General features: G+C 45.0%; 1 long non-coding RNA gene across 1 annotated transcript; it reads left to right on the top strand.

Annotated features, from left to right (window-relative positions):
• Positions 1-935: 935 nt before the first annotated feature.
• Positions 936-1,908, top strand: LOC139027098 (uncharacterized). The gene is made up of 2 exons (XR_011479139.1): positions 936-1,786; positions 1,818-1,908. It is a non-coding gene; the product is annotated as an uncharacterized lncRNA (long non-coding RNA).
• Positions 1,909-7,686: the final 5,778 nt, after the last annotated feature.

The raw sequence follows: 7,686 nt of genomic DNA, 5'->3' as shown, positions 1-7,686 counted from the left end.
GTCGGCCAGTTTGGGATTGGGGATCCTTCTATCAGCCCACACGATTATAAGTAGCTGTTCTGCCTGGGCTGCCTTTTGCAGCCCTATAAAAACGGTCTGCCTGAGGCTGCCTTTCACAGTATCCTTTACATAAAACTGTCTGCTGGGCTGCCTATTTCAGCCCCTAATTATAAACTGTCTGCTGCGCTGCCTACTATCAGCCCCTATATAAAATCGTCTGCCTGGCTGGCCTTTCAGTTCCTACATAAACCTGTCTGCCTGGGCTGTCCTTTCCAGTGCCTACAAGTAGTATGCTGGTCTGCCTGACGGCTGCCTGGTTTCAGCCCTATATTAATCTGTCTGTCTCAGGGCTTTCTTTCAGTCCTTACAAGTAGCTGTCTGCCTGGGTAGCCTTTCAAGCCCTATTGTATAATCATGTCTGTCAGGCTGCTTTAATAACGTTCCTACAGTAGCAACTGTCTGTCAGGCTGCCTTTTCAGCCCTTATGATAATCTGTCTGTCAAGGCTGCTTTTCCAGTCCTACAGTAGCTGATCTGCCCTGGGGTGCCTTTCAGCCCTAATTTAATCTGTCTGTCAGGGGCTGCTTTTCAGTCCTACCCATAGCATGTCTGCTGGGGCTGCCTTTCAGTCCTACCATTAACACTGTATGCCTGGGCTGCCTTTCAGTCCTACAGGAGCTGTCCTGCCTGGGCTGCCTTTCAAGTCCTACAGTAGCTGTCCTGCTGGGCTGCCTCTTCAGCTCCTTACAGTAGCTGTCTGCCTGGGGGCGTCTGCCTTTCAGTCCTACAGTAGCTGTCTGCCTGGGCTGCCGTTTCAGTCCTACATAAAACTGTCTGTAGGGCTGCATTTCAGCCCTACCAGTAGCTGTCTGTCAGGGCTCCTTTCAGCCCTACAAGGTCAGCCTCTCCTGGCTGCCTTATCTCTCTCCCTCTCTCTTCATAATTGCAGCTGTTCAATGGCTTTTAATTAGTCTTAAAGCGTGTAGAGCACCACTTTCCCTGTATCGCTGCAGGCCAGAAAGTCAGATCCACGGCTTCTGACAAAACCAGCCAAGAAAGAGAAGCTATGGGTGAAAATGGGATTGTTGTCAAAGCCAAGCAGAGCAGCCTTCTTTTTATTTCTTGGTAACACTTTATTTCAGGGATCATCAACTAGATTCAGCCGCGGGATGAAATACAAATCATTTTTAACTGCAAATTGACCCCAAGAAGCTCAAACAGATATAATATTTGACTAAAACGTAATAATTTCAACCTTGCTTATATTTGTACACGATTACTTGTCTCTCTATTATGCGTGGGAATACTTGGGAATTATAAAAAAGTTATTCTTATTTTATTTATTTTTTGCTTAGAAAACTTGGGTGCGAAATATTATTTTTTTAAATGCCGGCCACCAGTTGGGCAGCCCTGCTTTATTTGAACTAGCCACCATAATGCCTTTATAACAATGTTGTAAACATGTCATAACGCTTCATAGCTTGTGTCATTGTCATAACTGAAGCTTTATGGCATGTGTTGACAAGTTATGACTCGTGGTATGAAGCTTTATAACATGGTCAGGACATTTTTATGAAGGTTATGAAGAGATCATGGTGTTTAGTTCAAATGAAGTGTTACCAATTTATTTATATATCTATATCAACAGGAAGTAGAACTGATATATAGTGTTAAAAATGCACTTCTAAAAATAAAAAAAATGTACTTCTGCAAATGTTTCCAATTTCAAATGTTAACGGTTGCCAAAATGTTGTTCTCTTGCTTAATCTTTTTGTATGTTGACTGAGGTTGAGATTGTAGACTGGCTGTATTGTTGAGTTGAACAACTATGTGCTCTCTGTTTCACAGCTCAGCTTGTCTGTCTGAAGCTTTAGGAAGGCAGTAAATAAACCAAGACAGTGTTTTATGACCCTCTGCTCTCTGTGTGGTGCTCTCTGTTGTGTCCAAGGCTCCTGCATCATGTTCATCATCACACTGTATCCCACTTTGGCCTCGCTGTGTGTCTGTGCGTGCATGTGTCCGTGTGTGTATTTGTGTGTGTATGGGTGTGTGCCTGTGCTTTTGTGTGTGCATGCACATTTACACATGTACACATTTCATTTACCAGGCTGTGTGAGTAAGCTATCTAAGTGTGTTTTACCTTTTCCTGGAGTGTATTTGAGCAATGAATTGAGACTCATTTGTCAGGTGAGTGTGAGTTACAGTTCTCTGGCCTGCATGCCCTGTCACCACCTGGCCTCTCTCTCTCCCTGCCAGATAGATGGGATGCCCTGGCAGCCATCTGTACAAAGTCCTGTTATTTACTGGCCTCTCTAGCCTATTTCACTGGCAAACAAATTAGCCCAAGTGTGTCTGCAGCACAACTAACCCCTGGGTTTCAGGCCACTCTGTCCATCGACTTACTCTGCCAGGCCATCCCAGCCCTAGCCATGTCTCTGTAAGGCAGATAGACGGGCCATTCTGTCTGTCCTACTCTAGCTTGCTCTCTCTACTATGATGTACTGTACATGACTGTATATTAGACATTAAACGAGAAGAGTATTTATTCTGTGTATTTATTTCATTTAGTCATGAACACAGTCAATTAAAGTTCATATTTTGAAGGGTAGTTATAATTGGAACTGGGTGTGTCTATAGCTAAATGTAAGGGCTGCTGTTTCACACTACCGGTGTGTAGAAATKACTTTTTAACTGAATAATTMCTMATAAAATAATAATACACCCCTATGCAGGTTTATAGGCCTCTCCTGCCAGGAAGGGCCTGCTGGGTTTACACAGTCAGTTGAAGCCACAAGCCCAGCCAAACTGAGGAAAGTCTACTGTAGCTAAGTTACAACCATGGAGACCTGCCTCACTGTTATACCYGGCTCTACCCAACTACCTAAGGCCATGCACACTCTCAACCCTTAACCCTGGCCTAGATACAGCTAGCTCCATGTAATATAGTATTGAGGTAACTACCCATGTATAGTGATACCTACCACCTCAGTGGGATCTAACAATGACTCTATGTAGAAGAACAAAAGACTAACATAATCATCCTCTATCTCTCTCTCTCACCCCCTCCCTCCCTCCCTGATCCAAGAGTTAACCGGCTGAATTAGTTGAGCAAACACAGGCGACTGACTGATTGATGTACGTGGAGTTAGATGATGATGAAGTATGGCCATTGTTCTGTGTGTTTTCCCCTGTCCAACAGCCCCATAGGTCGGCCATGTTAACTACTTCCTGTAGTGGCTGAGTGACTGAGTGATGGATGGGCCTAGCTGGGTATATACTGTCCCCCTGCCTGTCCGGGCCCCGGGGCTGCTGGGAAAAGGTCCCAGTTGAAGAGACAATTACATTGTGCTAGAGGGGTATGCATTGTTCTGGCCAGGTCAGCAGGCAACAGACCAACCCAGCCTCAATTAAACCAACAATAGGTGGCAGGGAAGACAAAATAACCAGGTGTGTGTTGTGGAAGGTATCGGTTTGGGGTCATATCCCTTTCACGTGTGTGTGTGTGTGTGTGTGTATGTGTGGCCAGGGATTGGGTGAAAGGGGTGTTTGGAAGTGAGTGTTTGTGTGTGCGTGCTGGTTGGTGGCCCTAGGCAGTAGTAATAGTAGGAGCAGTCAGGGGTAGATGGTATCACTACTCAGAGGTCTCTGTCAGCAGTGGGCTGGCCCATTATCATTTATCAATGACAGAGACCAGCACCGGTCAACACAACGACACAACATTGACTTATTGACCTATTCTAACTAATTGATGGCACACTGTAAAATGTAATGTTTTATTTATACCAATATCATGGCCTTAAAAATTGCAGTGGTAAATTTCTTATGCTAAATTGCAATGATTTCCAATGCAATAAATGATCTCTCTTCACCAGTATGTTCATGTACAAAACAGCTCATGCTTTGTTTTCATCTCCATCAATCCTAATTCCTCATGGAGAAGATATTTCAACATCTTCACTGACTTTTGTTTGTTCTTCATCGTCTGCCTTATCCATTCACTCTCTCATTCCCCTTCTCCTCTCCTCTCCTGACTTGACTGATGAGTGGGTTATAGTCTGTGACAATAGCTCCCCAGAGCAGCCCTCCATGCTCCCATGCTAGGCCCAGAAGCATTAGACTACTGAGGCAGGTAGAGAAACAGGCCTCGAGCCTCCACATGATCAGCACATAATACAGGTCCTGTTTCTCTCCTAACGGAATGAGAGGGCCAGTCAAAACCATAAGCTCTGTCTACCAGCTCATTAGCAGATAGGCCCCCTGTACGTACACACACACACGTCTCTCTTCCACCCCCAGCAGTGTTACCAGCCTTGCAAGGCCCAACAGGGTCAGATGGGTTGCTGAATTCCAAAGCCTCTTTTCAAAGTAAAACAAACCATCCCCTAGACATCACATCGTCTGTGTGTGGGTCTGTATGGCTTCTAACAGTTTCACAAGCACTCAGTTCAGTAAGTATTAGGATGAATGTGGTAGCACTGTTTGTGGGAGTCTAAGTTAAGCGTTGTTGATCGCAAGAGCTTATTAGCTTTAATGAGTTCCAGAGGGTAAGGTGTGTGTGGGGGGGGGGGGGCAGATCAAACAGTAGCATATATGATGTTTGTAGGACACTGCTGTGGCCTGGCTCTGGTCACCAGCCTGTCTGTCCTACAGGGCCCATCTCTCTCTCTCTCTCCAGCCTTGATCTTCACTAGTGGCTCTGAAGTCCTCTGACCCACTTTTTCCTCAACTCCCTGGCTGGGTCTTCAGTGGACATGTCCAGTCCTGGACCAGCCCTTAGCTCCAGAGGCCTGCTGCTCCAAAACATTACCATTTCCATCACTCTGGTCACCACTCTTAGTCTTCAGCTTGACAAGCTTTTCCTCTTGGCTCTGCCTGTCTGAGGGCCAGGGAGACCTCCACTACTTCCCTCTCTTCTCTCATTCAGATTCACAGCTTATTTTTGAGCCCGGTTCCCCTGAGTTGGTTTGTAGCATTTGTGCTTATTTATGTCTCACTTCCTTAGCGGCGTTAACCTAGTTAGCGGTGTTAGTCTAGTTAGCGGTGTTAGCTTAGTTAGCGGTGTTAGCCTAGTTAGTAGTGTTAGCCTAGTTAGCACTCTGCCATCCATATTAGTGGGATTAGAATGGCTCTATTTACTTATACCAAGATAGCACAGCAATGAGAAGCCAGGCGTAATTGAGTCATCATCTACACTGAACAAAAATATAAACGCAACATGTAAAGTTTTSGTCTCATGTTTCTTGAGCTGAAATTAAAAATCCCTGACATTTTCCATACGCACAAAAAGCTTATTTCTCTCAAATTTTGTGCACAAATTTGTTTACATCCCTGTTAGTGAGCATTTCTCATTTGCCAAGATAATCAATATGATCATTACACAGGTGCACCTTGTGCTGGGGACAACACACACACACCCTTCTTCAAGGTTGGAGCAGATGAGGTGAGCGTCTCTCCTTATGAAATAAGAAATAAGCTTTTTGTGCGGATTTTTAATTTCAGCTTAAGAAACATGAGACCAAAACTTTACATGTTGCGTTTATATTTTTGTTCAGTGTAGATGATGACTCAATTACGCCTGGCTTCTCATTGCTGTGCTATCTTGGTATAAGTAAATAGAGCCATTCTAATCCCACTAATATGGATGGCAGAGTGCTAACTAGGCTAACACTACTAACTAGGCTAACACCACTAACTAAGCTAACACCGCTAACTAGGTTAACGCCGCTAAGGAAGTGAGACATAAATAAGCACAAATGCTACAAACCAACTCAGGGGAACCGGGCTCAAAAATATAAAATAACATGTGAAATCTTTAGAATCGAGTGCTCACTTTTCAAATGTGCGGATTTTGTCACACACAGCAATGTGCCCGGATGTCTTCAAGTTTGAGTGGAGCGTGCAACTTGGGCATGTCTGACTGCAGGAATGATCCACCAGAAGGCTGTTGCCAGATAATTTAAATGTTAATTTCTCTACCCTAAGCGCACCTCCAACGTCGTTTTAGAGAATTTGGTCAGTACATCAACAGGCCTCACAGCCACAGCCCAAACTTCACATTTCACGACGGCCGCAAGCCAGGACCTCCCATTTATCCTGGCTTCATTTCACCTGCGGTGATTTGTCTGATTAGGGGTATTTGTGTCTGTAAAAATAAAGGAGGAAGCGGCCATATTAGATGAGCATTGTATACCCTTGAACACCACCATAATAAACAGCAATACTGCAACAACATACAACCGATTTTTAGATTGCAAAGCTAACATATGAACGAACATAGTCACATTTGAAACCCTACAAACATTAACACTAGGCCCTACCATCTAATGGATTCTACATGAACTGGCAGCAAAGGGGTAGCCAGCCATGGGTAAGGCAGGGACAGCGAAGAACTGGAACAGAAGAGGAGACAGAAGGAAAAACAAGGCCTTAGCAACGCGCACCTTCCTCAAATCCTCTTTTTAGATGAGAAAAAACAAAAGAAGCTCACCAAGCGTTGTCTAGCCTTTATACCACAGTAAAATGAGGGCGAGACAAACACACACTCGAAACCACACACAAAACAAACAAGCAACACACCACACACCCATCAACCTCAACGATCCCACCAACAGACCCCCCCAAACCCTTGACGTGGACCGAGATATATCCTAAATACCGTTAACAAAATGCACAAGCAAGGCGATGGAAATGATTAGCCCAGACAAGTCACTCTCTCTGCCCGCCTGCACCTAACTCAAACTTCTCTCTTCACACGGTCATCATGAAACTCTAACAATAAGCAAATCACTAGGGACAGCGAACACACAGCGAATGGAAGGCCTCGCACCGCTATCCTAGGCAGCATGACAGATGTTTTGAAATAAAGATAGAAGAGAGAGAGGCGAAGCAGGAGAGAAGAGAGAGAAAGAAACGAAGGAAGGAGGAGAACATCGGATGTATAACGACATTGATATTCAAATACAGGGGCGCACAAACCTTATCATGCATCACACAATCCCCTAGCAATGAAGGGATAGCTAGTAAGTGATGTAGTGCTGTGTATGTTTGTGCTGTCCCAGTCGTGTGTTACGTTGCTGTGGTGATGTGTGTGTAGTGCGTTGTGTCCGCTTCGCCCTGCTAGTTGTGATAGTGTGGTTCGCTCGCTGCTCGTAGCCCTGCTGCCTGCTGTTCGAACAACCACCAACACAAGAGACGAAACTACCAAAAAACCACACACCTACTCTCACTCTCTCAATTTCTCCTCATACCTACCGTATCACCACCTGACTACTGTATATCCGTATCGAGAAGAGATCCGTGTGTGTATTACTAGCTGCAAGCGTCTCGTTAATACACATACTTGCATACGCCTCACGCCAACTAAAATACACGCACGCACACGGCACACACACACACACACACACACACACAACACACACACACCACACACACACACACACACACAATCACATACACACACACACACACACACACTCCTCCTAAAGCAGGTTGGAGCAATGATAAAGGTGAGCGTCTCTCCTTCATTGAAAATAATCAACATCATACCATCCTCCCACTCCTCCCTCCTCTCTCTCCTCTCCTCCCCCCTTCATCTGAGGCCACCTATCAAACCTCTTCATGCTGGACTAATACCGACAGCCTTCATCGCGTTGTGTTCGCTGTCCAGGAGATGCATTAAACATGATGA

Source organism: Salvelinus sp. IW2-2015, unplaced genomic scaffold, assembly GCF_002910315.2.
Source record: "Salvelinus sp. IW2-2015 unplaced genomic scaffold, ASM291031v2 Un_scaffold7440, whole genome shotgun sequence".
In the NCBI taxonomy this organism is placed as follows: Eukaryota; Metazoa; Chordata; class Actinopteri; order Salmoniformes; family Salmonidae; genus Salvelinus; species Salvelinus sp. IW2-2015.
Note: the sequence above shows the minus strand (reverse complement) of the source record. Positions and strands in the feature narration are given on the sequence as shown.